At 42.8% G+C, this 14,258-nt stretch overlaps 1 long non-coding RNA gene across 1 annotated transcript; it reads left to right on the top strand.

The window, feature by feature from the left end:
- Window positions 1-2,368: 2,368 nt before the first annotated feature.
- Window positions 2,369-13,696, top strand: LOC309540720. Its single transcript, XR_014223427.1, has 3 exons — window positions 2,369-2,590; window positions 12,486-12,698; window positions 13,603-13,696. It is a non-coding gene; the product is annotated as an uncharacterized lncRNA (long non-coding RNA).
- Window positions 13,697-14,258: the final 562 nt, after the last annotated feature.

Below are 14,258 nucleotides of genomic sequence, written 5' to 3'. Positions count from 1 at the left end.
AGTTCTCTCCCTCTCCTTTAAATATATTAAGGAACACTTAACTGCGTTGTGATGTCATCATGTTGTTCCCTTGCGCCAAATCATTGGCTGTTGTTGGTAGGGTCTAGGAAACATCACCACTGTGACATTCACCGCAACACAGGGTAAGCATTCCTATTTACTGATGGAAGAGGAGAGGGAAATCAGTGCAGTGATGTGGCTTTGGGCCCCTGTAATGTGTAGCTCTGCATTTATATATCCTAAAATTCCTTGCCTGAGTAGAGTCTGGACTGCAGACAGTAGTCAACAACCCTTGTATAAACAGACCCACTGTTGCAGCTTTCCTTTATTTGAATCGAGCAAAGTACGTTTTGCAAATATAGAACTGTCGCCGATTCGGAAGAACACTCCTTAAATAGTAAGCACAAACAAAAGCAAGCACATGGGGGGGGGCACTCCTCTAAATCTGAACATAACATCTGCCTGAAAGAAAAAGGGCTTATAGGAGTATATGTCAGAATAATTCACAATCGGTGTCACTTGACATTACAATCAAGAGCAAAAACGGTGGCTACTGGCAAGAGTCATGACACACAATAGTCAGCTAGTGGCAAAGACACGCCACTCTCTGCAAATGAACTGCAGAGCAGCAGGGTGGCACGGGATCCCTCTGCTGATCCCAAAGTGCTTTCCTGGTCTAAATGTAGGACTCATGATGATTAAGCCGTCTGTTTTGTTTTAATCTCTTCTAATCACATAGAATGAGTTTGCAGCCCCTGCAAGGGGAATTATCTGTGACTCATGGGAAACAGCTCTCACAATGAATGGCAGCTTGCAGTCAGTCTTTGCACAGTAATGATCATAACGACGATAGTGATTTAATATGTGAGTTTAAAGCTGATTTTCATTATTGAGGAAAAATGGAGAAGGGAAAGAATGTCAGCTTCTCCTGCCATATTATTTTTATGCATTATAATAATAAAATTATTATTATTATTGGGATCATCATCAACAACAACAGCTACACTTTCCTTCCAAGAGTTCAGGCGGATGCACATACTTCCCCTCGCCAACCCTGTGATGTAAGTTAGGCTGTGAGTAGAACAGCCAGTGAGCTTCATGGCTATGTAAGGATTTCAGCATGACTCTTCCCTTGTCCAGCACTAACCACTATACCACACTGCTTCTCTTTGAATGCAGCTCTTATGCTTGTGACAGAACCTTTTCAGGGAAATAGTTGGTAAGTGGTGCTTCTTCTGTCACTGCAGCATTGGGATAGAACAGATGTCACACATGTCTCTCACTGTGTGTGTGTGTGTGTGTGTGTGTGTGTGTGTTTTTCATATATAACACTTAAACAAGCTTCTGAGAGAAAGAGAAATATCTTATGTGGATCGATGGCCCACCACCCTGAGAACATATCTGAATCCAGGAAATTATACCCACACCAAAAGCTTAGGATGACTGCTAAAACATCGATTTGCTGCATCTTGATGGGGATAAGCATTCATTTACACATTATACATTAATGTAGCAGCATATAAACCCAAGCCCATGTGCGCATTCTTCCTAATATCCTACTACATTCACAAACCAAAAAAGAATAAATTCCAAGAAGAGAGAAGGAGAGGGAGAAATGTTATTCTAAAGAAAAATGGGAGCTTGTCAATTTGGTGTGAAACTCCAGAAAACAGAATTGATATTAAAGACGTACCTCTCCAGTGCACCAAGGTTAAATGATAGTAGTTTAACAACCAATAACTTCATGAGGAACACTGGGAATTATAGTTCTGTGAGGGAATAGAGTCCCATAATGGCTCTCAGCACCCGTAACAAACTCCAGAGATCCGGCTACATTAGTAAAACAAAAAACAAAACAAAAAAAACCCATCACTTTGAATGTGTTATAAACATGCAATGCCAGATGGCACTGGAGAACAAAGAAAATTACTTATGATTTTACATAGTGTTTTTTTCTTTTGTTATAACGATTTAATTTCTGAATTTTTTATAGCGGTCCCCCCCCCCCGTGTGTAGCTCCACCCAGAATCCTTTAGGGGAAGCTATAACTGATTCCAGTAGTATGAAACAGCTTTAAATGTATTATTTGAATGTGGCCTAAGAGTTGGGTTTGCTTAAGGTTACAGTCATGCCTTAGGCAAAGTGTTTTCCCCCCTTTAATTCTAGTTCCTGCTTGATTGGAAAGTTTGGCATAAATAGGTTTGCCCCGGTATGTCACAATCCAAATGTTTGATTTAACATTATAACTGAGTTCTGTCTTTGGCAAGAGAGAAAAACTATTTCCTGATGTGAAAAGATTACCTGATTAGAGGTTTTGAACCAGTCATCCTTTATTTTGCCAATTCTTACCAATTTCTGCATTGTTGTAACATGTCAGAGTAAGGAGCCAGGCAATGTGGCCTCAAAAGGCATGTAGAGGTCATGGTAAGGATAAAGGGGGTGATTCCCAGCATGCCTCACTGGTCTCTCTCGTTTCCCAGTCCATTATCTAGAATCTAAGAACGGGCTTCAGTTCCCATCATTCCTGGCTGTTGATCAAGCCAGCTGAAGCTGATGGAATGCAGACTGCCTTTCCCTAATATTAACAAAGGTATTGTTTGTTCCCCATTTCTCCGGGAGGTGAAAAATTCCAGGCATGTCACTACTTGGATTTAGATTCCTTTAAATGAGAGAACATTTGAAGATTTATCGGTTTTCTTTTCTTTATTGTAATATTTCCTTCTATTTACAAATGTAATAGCAGAGCATGGGTAGAGGCAAGCAGAAGACACTCCCATGACTACTGTTACAGGCTATTAAGTGTTATTTTTATGCTGCATTCTATTTTTACTGCTGGGTTGAAGGGTGACTGGGAAATGTTTTATATAAAGACGCAAATAGAATCCAAATGTATGCATGCCAAAAGCTCCAATCCTATTATTGGGGGAGGGATGCCTATTTGTCTGGCATTACTTTTGCAATAGTTATTGTAAAATAATAACGATGATGGTGGTAATAATAACACCCAGCAAATGCATTTAAAATACACTGTTCTTTTGCAGTTTTGCTTGGGATGGCCTGAGGTCTCGCTAAATCTGTCTCTACCCAATACACACATATCTGCCCACCTCTGGATTTTGAAAGGGTGTGCCTGTTTCTTCATCTATAGATTGTTCTCTCAGGAGCAAAACAACATCTGCAGGTATCTGCTCCCCCGCCCATGAAGAGATTAAGCCCCTTCAGCTTATTTTGTGCTCAGCTTGATCCCCTTTTATCTTCTCAGCCATGTTCCCTATAATGGAAGTGACATTCGAGGGTGGCTGCCTGCCTGCTTTCTTTATTTCTTTCCATTTAATTAATATCCACACCGTAGTAAGAGCTGGGGGTGGAACAGTTCTAATCTACATCTTGCAGTGAGCGTACATCCTGCTTTCTAGCAACAAGCTCAGGTGATACAACTTGGTGTGGGCTACACTTTCATTGCATTTCATCGATGGCAACTCTGTAAAGAGAATATGTAGCTGATAAGTGGTGGTGATGTTTGAAATAAATGGGCAAAATGTTGGTTAACATGTTGTTCCTTCACAGTTAAAAAAAACACAAAGTTTTATATTAATGAATAGAGTGGGGGGTAAACTGCTCTTATTCAAAGTGTATGCTTAGTCTGAATCTTCTTTCTTGTAACTTGAATCCATTGGTTTGGGTCCTACCCTCCAGAGCCGGAGAAAACAAGCTTGCTCCATCTGCCATGTGACAGCCCTTGAGATATTTGAAGATGGCTATCATATCTCCTCTCAGTCTTCTCTACGAATCATAATGTCTGTCATGGTTGCACTTTCCAGAACTGCTATGGCTCTGGTCCTCTATAACCCTGACTGAGCCAGAATGTTACCGTGAAATAGCTTAGAAACCTGGTGTGTGCAAATGGAGGTGTTTCAGCTCATCGTGTGGCCAGAAGGCAGAGAACAGACTCTTCATGTGGTTAGAGTTACCAGTCGGCATAGCTGTCAACGTTTCCCCTTTTTAAAGGGAAATTCACTTATTCCGAATAGGATTCCTCACAAGAAAAGGGAAAAGTTGACAGCTATGCCAGTCAGTGAGTTTTAAAGTTGCTTCCATGCACTAAATCAGGGGTGTCAAGAAATTAGAGCCTTATGAAGTTCCTTGGGATCCCTCCTTATTGTGGCTGTGACAGGCAGGGTGCGGATGTGGGTGACTATGATGGCCTCCAGAACAAGGTTCCATCAGAGCAAGAGCAAATTAAAAATGTAGCTATGCCATGTACTTTTTCTGGACTGCCAGCAGCTGAGCCTGGCTTGATGCACACAATCTCAAGAATTTGCTCCTTTTTGCCTCCACGGTGACCTTAATCTCCAAAAACAATATAGGGAGTGCTTTAAAGCAATCAATCTCTTAAGAACTGAAATACCGTACTAAATCAAGAGTTTGTGGAGCGGAGATGAGCTTATGCAACTAAATAGTACAATCCTACCCTCAAAACACATCAGCTGAACGAGACCAGGGTTGCTACTAAATCCCCTGTAATGATGAAGCTCCAGGTTGAGGCCTTGCCCTCCTCCAAGGCTTGGACCCCCATCCCTCACTGCTCAAAATATACACCAGCAAATGGGGGGATGGCACTTACCTGATCTCTCGGCAGCTGAGTCGCTGCTGCTTGCTGCAAGGGAGCGTGGGAGAGGTAAGGAAGCAGAGAGGTTGGCAGTGGGCCTACGTTGGCAGGAGTGCCATAGCGACTCTGCCAGGGTGTTTGTACACCGCCAACCTCCCCACTGCCTTGCCCCTCCCACTCTCCTCAGTAAGCATCAGTGAGACACTTGTTGGAAGACCAGGTAAGTGCTACCACTCCACCCTGCCATTCGCTCCTGGTCAAAATGAAATGCACACCATTTGGAGTCAATGGAGGGCACAGGATAGTTCTCACCACCACCCTCTGCATTTTTCAGTCAGTGTGGTGTAGTGGTTAAGAGTGGTAGACTCGTAATCCGGTGAACCGGGTTCGCGTCTCCGCTCCTCCACACGCAGCTGCTGGGTGACCTTGGGCCAGTCACACTTCTTGAAGTCTCTCAGCCTCACTCACCTCACAGAGTGTTTGTTGGGGGAGGAAGGGAAAGGAGATTGTTAGCCACTTTGAGACTCCTTGGGGTAGTGATAAAGCGGGATATCAAATCCAAACTCTTCTTCTTCTTCTTCTTCTTCTTCTTCTTCTTCTTCTTCTTCAGCCACATTGGAGGCTATGATCCCAGTTTAGACCCCTTTCAAAGGTGCCTTCCACATGATCACTGGAGGATGTTGGGCCACGCCCAGTGATTCTGCCCCCAACGTTGACAGTCCTGTTGGCTCCAATCCTTTTCCCCACCCCCTGAATGGGGAGCCTATATATATGCAGTTGTGTACACCATGCTACGGTAAACCATGGCTTAGCGTGGATGTGTGAGAACTGAAAGGAGAACCCAAGAGTAAACCTTGGTTACAGCTCTTGCTTTTTGTGGGGTGGGACAATCCACAAGCTTGGGTCTGAACATCACACTAAGCCACATTGTGGCTTAGCTCAGAACAACATAAAAGCAGGAAGACTACAAAGGGACAACACAGCCTCAATCTCCTCTCTAAGAATCCATGTGCTTCGCACTCACACTATGCCATAGTTCGGCTTTGCATTATGTGCAAACTAGCTCATAGATTTCTACTTGTGGTCAGGTATCATGCACATGTAGGCTCCTGATTCAAACCTTTTTCAGTGGATGCATGAAAGTCAGGGGGCAGACCTGTTAGGCATGTTGATGTTGTTAGGTGGGTCCAGCAGACATACTCTGGCTCCCCATGCCGCAGGTTGAGTGGGTGTGGGAAAGTCAAATGTGAAATGCAACGCCACATCACCTAGATACGTTATCTCAGTCTCCCCAGATGTCTATAGAAGTATGGATACAGAAGTGGTGGGTGAAGAAGTGGGGATAGTCAGGGCTTGTGCCAGCCTGGTGTTGGGGCAAGAGTTTTTCCTAGCACCTCAGTTGTGCATCATGTGTGGGGTGGCTTCTATGATGTCATATCAGTGTCCCTGCCATAGCTGTGCCTCCCATTCATAACTCTTGCAGGGTTATCATGAGGAGAGTCACCAGACTGTGACTGGTTGTGGCAATGGGATCACCGTGAGATGAGCTGTGTCATTATACTGCCTCTTCCTGTTCCTACTGTTGTCATTATTGCAGGGTGCATGGGGGTGTTAAGGGAGGGCTAGTACTTCCAGTAAGGGAATATACCATGCTGTTTCTGGGGTAGTTTGTCCACCTTTGGCTTCACCATGCACTAAGCTCTCATTTGTGGCTCCTCAAAGCTGCCAGCATGCGACAGCGACCACACCCTTGAAATGGCTTTCACTGGCTAAGCCAGGTGAGGGTAGCCGATGGGCCTCAAACACTTGGTGAGTTAGGGACTTGCCCTGCATGCAAAGACAGGCTTCAGCTGATGGAGGGGATGAGAGCTCCAGCAGTCAAGAAGGTGGTTTCTGCATGTGCTGCAGAGGGAAGTGAGGGCCAGATGGGGCTCATCAACCTGGGAAGTAGCCCATCTCAGAGAAGGAAAACTCTGATCCTAAACCTCTACTGTTTTGCGAGATCTCTTTGGGAGAAGAAAAGGCTAAGGAGTAAACCCTACACAAATCCAGAGGGGAGTCCTTAAGATGGCTGGATGCCTTGTATGTCTTCTTCTGACAACTCCTGCAGCCAAGCTGGTGCCAAACATATTGCTCTGCTTTCCTTTGGACACATCAGTGAGGCTGAGAGGAGGGTCTTGTGGTATGGACAACCCAGGACCTCCATACACCCTGCCCAGGCTTGCACCCCGGGGAAGTCACTTCAGTGCTGCCAACGCAGCTGTTTAACTTCACGCCTGCAGACGCACTTCATTGTCTTACGAGACAGACTGGTGCCAACAACTCTTGATGCTGCTGTATGGGGAAATCATACGATCACAGCTAGCTATGCTGATGTAAGCTCTGACACAGAAGCGGTCATTTCAACTGACCCCCTAGGACCGCTCTGACTACCTTCTGTATAATAATAGCTGAAAAGCCACATGATAATACCAAGTTCCTGGCATATCAGATAGAAAACTGGATAACAGAAAAACAGTTTTGTTCTCAAAGGGACAAAATCATTTAAATGTTGAGCCCCTAAAGATTCTTTCCAGACCAGATGAAAGATACATTTGATCTGTCAATATTTAATTAAAAGCTGACACATTTGTTTCATTCTAGACACAGTGTGTGTTCCTTGAAAGGACATTCTAGGGGGAAACAAAGGTTATTGGTAGATGTCATGGTGACAACAAGGCAGAGAGACAAGTGGGCATGAGCAAAATGATGAGTGTACAGTTCTGTCGCACTTCCTTGTTTGACCATGCAAACAGAATCTCAGTTTCTCAACACATTTTCCGTAAGATTTTTTTCCCCCAAGCACTCCCTTTCAATTCACTGAATGTACAAACCAAAAGAGGCAAGAAAACTAGGATAAAAGCTGTTAATGTGATTTCTGAAATGCAATTAATGCTATAATCTACAGTGTGTCACTTTGTAATTATGTGAAACTTTTGTTCCCAATAAATATACTGGACCCCCTTTTGTATGTTTCTCTAATTACAGTACAATGCTATGCATACCTATTCATGTCATTTTCGTGGGTTGTGACATCCCTGCAAGAACATCAGAATCCATAGGAACAACACCTCCTATGAATCCTTGCACTTACTGCACATCTATGTCTCAAGGCAGAAGCTAAAAATGGTACAGCATTAGATGAGGGGGCCAGACTGAATGAGACCTTCAGAAAGAACCAGGGGTGGATGCCTGCATTTGGCAATGTTTGAATTTGCATTTTGGAAAGCAAAGATGCCTTTAACGTCATATCTAGTTTGCCTTTTACAAGTCTTGACAGTGCTCTTACCTGTTTATCTCTTGGTGAGAATCAATTTAAAAAATGGAAGAATTTGATTTAAAACCAATCCTAAGATAAGAAAGCCTTCACTGCTGCCAAAAAGATTGGCAATAAAGTTTCCATGATAGACCATATAAAATTTCCAGCTTGATTTAGTGACATTGAAGTATATTAGCTACAGAACTATATTTAGCACACCTTGAAATCTTTCACACCCCATAAAATTGGGGGGATTTTGAAACTTTTACAGCCATGCTTTGACATCCAACGATGTGTCCTTCAGAAATATATATATACACACACACACATTTCTAACCATTTTAAGCATGTAATACTCATAAAGTAATGAAAAGAAGAGCACCGAGAAAAGGAATTTAAATACTTCTGAATCAGACACACTTGCAGAACTCCCAGTTCCAATAGATGATGTTTAAAAAGCTAAATACAACACACAGTGCAATGTTGTTATACATTCTCTTCTACTTTTCTAATAAACAGGACTATTAACACAGAACATTTACCTACAAATTCTTCTATACTGATGCCCTTGAGATCTATAACAGCGGTAAAGTTAAAGGAAACTATTTGTAGAACTGGTTTGTTATAAGTGCAGAGCAATGAACCGATAGATGATGGAGCTTTGTTTTGTTGTCGCTGCTGCTGTTATAATTATCCGTGTACTGATTTGCTCAAAACTTCTGGGCTGCAAATAATCTGGAGATCAACTGGACTATGGCAATGGTTCACAGACTATGGGTGTGGAATATCAGGGTTGTTTCTGAAATTCTCTTCAGTCAAATTTCTCTAAGGTTTGGGAGTTCCAAATTACTTCTGGAAGTAAAGTTGATTCATTAGGAACCCTTGTGGCTCTATTTATTTTTTGGCAAGGATAATTAGCAGACCAACTTCCCCTTTATGCCCTCAGCCCATAGATAAGATCCACAGAGGAGGCTTTTTGAATATGCCATGATTATTAAAATGTCATCTTATGACATCTCCAAAGCAGGACTTATTGGTGGTGGCACCCACCCTCTGGAACACTCTCCCACGTGCAGTTCATGAGACCAATAGAGTTTTTAGTTTTAATCACCTTCTGAAGATGCATTGTATTATACAGGTTTTTCCTGGCTCAAACTGTAAGGTTTATCACACTGCTCTCTTCTTGCTGATATATTCTATTGAGATATTTTTGACTGCAAACACTATACATATAAAGCACTCCCCCCAAAAATTACAATTCCCAGCACCCTTTACAAAGTTCACACCCCAGGATTCTTTGAGTCAGGAAATGTGCTTTTGTGTTTAGTGATATTTAAAGTTTTGGCTTCTATTATTTTAGGTAAACGGCTTAAGGATTCTGTATATTAAATATTATAAAGACAGATTTCTGATTTTTTTTACACAGCACTATGCATACTCAGTTTATCACACTTTCAGGTCCTTCTGTTAAATAACATTCCTATTGCTCATGTGCATTTTTGTGTTCGTCTCTCTCTCTCACACACACACACACACACACCAATCTAGATGTGACTGGCTGTATGATTATATCCAGATTATTTCTGGGTGGTGTTTTACTGATACACACAAGTGCTTGTGTGCACCAGGAAACACAGCACAGAAAGCATTAGTGAGCAAACTGTGGACACGTCTATAGATTGTAAGAAAACTGTCCAAATTTGCTGAATTTGCTGAGGCACTGATTCTGCGTAGTAATAAGTTGGTGCAGTCCACTGTACACAAAGCAGGGACTAGTCACCTATGGAACTTGAGCCCAAGCTCTACCTCCATGCGCCACTGTTATGGCTTTGGACAAATCACTGCTTTTTGTCTCAGCTCCCTGTCTGTAAAATGGGGAAAGGTCCATGAAGTCAAAACAGATTTCCCAAGCTAGATTATCAACAGACTGTAAACTTGCAGACTTTGTTTAGCCTTCCTTTAATTTCAATGAAATTTGTATTCATTTGCATCTCATTACCATTGCTTCTGAAAGGAAACACAGTACTTTACCGCCTCCCGCCAATTCTACTTGATGTGCTCAATTTTTGTTCAAACTGGTTTGTGGACTTTCTTGCATGAAGCAGTAGCAAAGAAATGGTGGGGTAAGGAAGATCTTAATTAAATCAAAGGGTAGCATATAATCAATTTAGCCATTTTAATGAAACATGCAAAATAGTCCCTCAACCAATTAGCTGCAAGACTTTTAAGGAAATATTTAAACTCTGCAATGCTGTGTGGAGAGATTCGCTCGCAAGCTATTCTGAGTCAATCCCATATTGATCTGCTTTCCACTCGCATGCATTTGTCCCAGCTGAGTTTTGTCATGAAATTCCTTTGAGAGAACATCGCTTTCCTAATGGAAATAAACTCAAAATGGCTGGATAGAAGTATTGTGCTTTGCTCATGCTTTGCAGCAAATTTAATCTTTAAGCCCTGCCTACTTTTTGGAAATGGAAAGTATCAGTCAATATAATCTTTATTCAAAATATTGCATGAAGGGCACTAAGTGTGTTGGAGAAGGGGAGGCTGACTAGGTTCACACAGTGTGCTAAGCCAACCCAGGGCTTTGCATGAATGTATAAGTGGCAGGCTCCATGAGAGGAGATCATAGCAGCTTTGCTCTTTCCTCATCATTCCACTGCTGGGCTTGATTTAGCATGCCATCCAGGCTCATGGTTCAACACTCTCCAGACTTAACCATGAGCTGAAACCAACGTTAGTTGGCTCCATCCAAGTAGGAGCAAAGTTGGTTGCAGTCTCTGGGAACCTCTACATTCACGCTAAGTGATAGTTTAGGCTTAGCAAGGCATGTCAAGGAGGCTTCTATCTGAACAACTGTTCATGCACACAGATTCTTCTTAAAACAACCATGCTCAACACATGGTCATTGTTGGGTTGTACAGCTAGCTTGATGTTGGAGTTTGGTGAGCAAAACAGCCCCACTCCTTTACCACTGAGTGCCCACACATGAGTTTTGGGTGCAAAGAGCTGCAGATCTGTACAAATCTGGGTTGGCAAACTGCAAGCCAGCTCGTAAGTCATTTCAGACAGCCCCCAAGACCCACCGAAGCACCAGGAAATGTTCTGAATGGCCAGAATTTCATTGAGCTTCTCACCATCAGTAGCTACTGACAGTTGGGGTAGATTGGAGTGCTCCAGCAACAGGAAAGAGCTATTTTGTTTCCTGAGCAACTGTGTACACAGAGACATGGGGGAAGACAGCAAAAGTTCATCACATTTTGAAGACATCACAGTTCAGGTAACTAAACTTGCAAAACGGATATGTCATTGTAGGTTGTTCTGCAGTATTTCCTACAGCATCTTTCTCCCCAAGATCTTTAAATAGTTTGGTGGTGGGAACTTTTTTTTTTTTTAAGCAAATCTTAAAGCAACAAAATCCATCATCGTTTAGTTTGCGGCTTTTAAAAAAGTCCATTGGTACAACTTCTGGGAGGAACAGACAACAAAATATTGCTTGATTAATGAACTTGGGAGAGAAACTGAACAACAGCACATTAGAAGACTACACATTATTCTGGTTCAGTGTCAGAAATCCGAGGCCTTTGGCTGCTGCTCGTCTTGTCACTTTAATTATTCATGGTTTAGCACCAAAGGAACAAATGTGAATATTTACATGACTCTAAAATATCATGCTGCTCTGCTGTAATTTTCCATTAGGCTCACAAAATTTAAGAAAACAAGCAAGCACTATTTAGCATAAACATTTACACTTTTTAAGAAGTTGCTAATTTGTTTGCTGTTACCGGTGCCCTTTTTAAGGCAAAAAATGTTATTTGCTTAACACCATGGAAGACTTAAAGAGGACACATCAGTCAGGAACTTGGACAAGCTCTCTATGGTCTGACAAGGGAAACGCCTGACTCTGTTCAGATGCAACTAAGTCCATTGCCACCTCATGGCTAAACCTTGTTACGACCCCAACCGCACACTCAAAAAAGAAGAAGAAGAGTTTGGATTTGATATCCCGTTTTATCACTACCCGAAGGATATCTCAAAGCGGCTAACATTCTCCTTTCCCTTCCTTGCCCACAACAAACACTCTGTGAGGTGAGTGGGGCTGAGAGACTTCAAAGAAGTGTGACTAGCCCAAGGTCACCCAGCAGCTGCATGTGGAGGAGCGGAGACGCGAACCCGGTTCACCAGATTACGAGTCTACTGCTCTTAACCACTACACCACACTGGCTCACCACACAAGAACAGTACAAAATCATGTGACATAGGAGATTCCCGACTGGAGGTCTCATTGTGTTCATTTTTACTTTGGAATTCTGATGGAGAGGGTTAAAACATTCTACCCCCAGCACTAAAACTCCAGTCAGATTCAGAGCTTGAAAGTTGCCATTTCCCCAGAAAGGGAATTTCAAAGCAAGATTAATGCATAAAAATGCTGGATTAGAATTTATCAAGAAGTTTGCTTCCATCCCTTTAGGTTGGAATAGCGATGATGGTTTTCTGTCCCACTATACATGGGCTGGGCAATGCTAGTATAATTGTGTATTTACCACTGTTTTGAACAATCGCTTTGCTTATCTTAAGCTTTGTGTAGAATCGTCATGAACTTCATGAGGAAGTCATCATAGGGCTGTCCTGAAGACCTCTCTCCTGGACCCTTGCTTAGACACCCATGCAGCAGTGAGGATGTCTGCACTAAAGAAGCAGACACATAAGCAGCTGCTTGCACAGTGCACTGGCTCCTGCCTCCCCAGATGTAAGCGGAGGCTCTTGTCAGGAAGAAAGATAAATATTCAGGCAAGTAATGGTATGGGCTCAATGGCAGACACAGGACTCAGGAGTCATGGTCCAGGAGTTCAGGAGCAGGGCAAGAAGTTCAGAATTAGATGGAAGTGGCAAAGATGTCCCAACATATTTCCTGCCAAGGTTTTAAATATGAGGCATAGTGCGCTCACTCACGAGACTCTCTCTCCTTGTGGGAATGTTGGAATTGCAAGCATGCACCCCATTGGGGAAGGTGAGTCTGCTCCTATTTGCAAAGGTGGCACATGGTTCTAGGCGACGACACAGCTCCTGACTCCTGTTCTGCCTTCTTGCTTGGCTGATCAAAGCCCCCACACCCAAACCTCCACTGAGGCTCTCCACTCCATAGGAAAGTTGTTGTAAGCCGGCATCCTTGCTCTGCCTCCTAAAGCAGCAGAAGTTGTAGCAGAAGGGGGAGATCCCCTCTTCTGGTTGCTCCTCCTCCAGTAGAGTCTGCCAATCCAATCCCAACACTGTTCTGGGGCTCATGGTATGCATAGACTTCCACACAATTGGGACTGCCAATTTCACAAGCAAAGCACACAAAGCCTGCTTATTCGTGAGTTTCTTGAATGCGGATATCTGAATATCCACCCCTATATCTTGCTGGCCCCAGATGTGCGTCATCAAGTGATGCCCACTTCACACAATCCACATTTGTCATTTCCAGGGCCGGCCCAAGACATTTTGCCACCTGAGTTGAACCGCAAAATGGTGCTCCCCTCCCTGCCAGGGAAGAAGGTGTGCTTGAAGATCTACATTAGGAATGATGTGTGGGATTTGCTGCCCCTGTGGATCCTGACGCTTGAGGCAATCGCCCCACCTTTCCCTGGTCCTTTTTGTATTTCACTGTCATTTGATTCCACTGTTCACATTTCTCCTCTCTATACCCATATAGATTCCTGAGAACTGAGGATACAGCTTCCTGCATCTGATGTAGTGGGCTCCGATCTACAAGATTTAAATGCCACAGAAACTCTGTAAGATGTCACAAGCCTCTTTGTTGTTTTCCCCAGGGAAATGTGCATTAGAACTGCAGCCTTTAATCATAACTTGTTTCCAGACAATCATTTGATTTCAGTCCCTGCTCCAAATTCATTTTTACTGTGAATGCTTTGTTCTAATTTGTGGTAAAGTCATTAAAAATGCCTCTTTTCCTGATCTTGACTATAAATGGTGACATACTAAATTAAACAGCAAAAATGTCTCTCTCCATTTGCAGCAAAATCTTTTGCTGCCATCCTCTGGAGATGACAAGAATTTCTCTCTCTCTCTCTCTCTCTCTCTAAATGGAACTACCAGTACTTTGAAATGCATTGCATTGTCAGTGTAATAGGGTTTGCATGGTTGGAAAATAAAATGATTGTCAGATATTTGGATGGTCACATGTTCTGACATTTTATAGGTCATTCATATTTTAGAAGCTATGACCATAGCAATTAGAAAACTTACTATGAGCATACGTTGTTTGTCTGAAAGGAGGGTAAAGAGGGATGTGGGCATGTGTGTTGAAACTAGCTTACTGTTCAAAAGTGAAATGTGCATTCATTGCTC

This window comes from Podarcis vaucheri (genome assembly GCF_965113315.1).
Source record: "Podarcis vaucheri genome assembly, chromosome: 9".
Taxonomy (NCBI): Eukaryota; Metazoa; Chordata; class Lepidosauria; order Squamata; family Lacertidae; genus Podarcis; species Podarcis vaucheri.
This window is presented reverse-complemented; position numbering and strand designations above follow the sequence as displayed.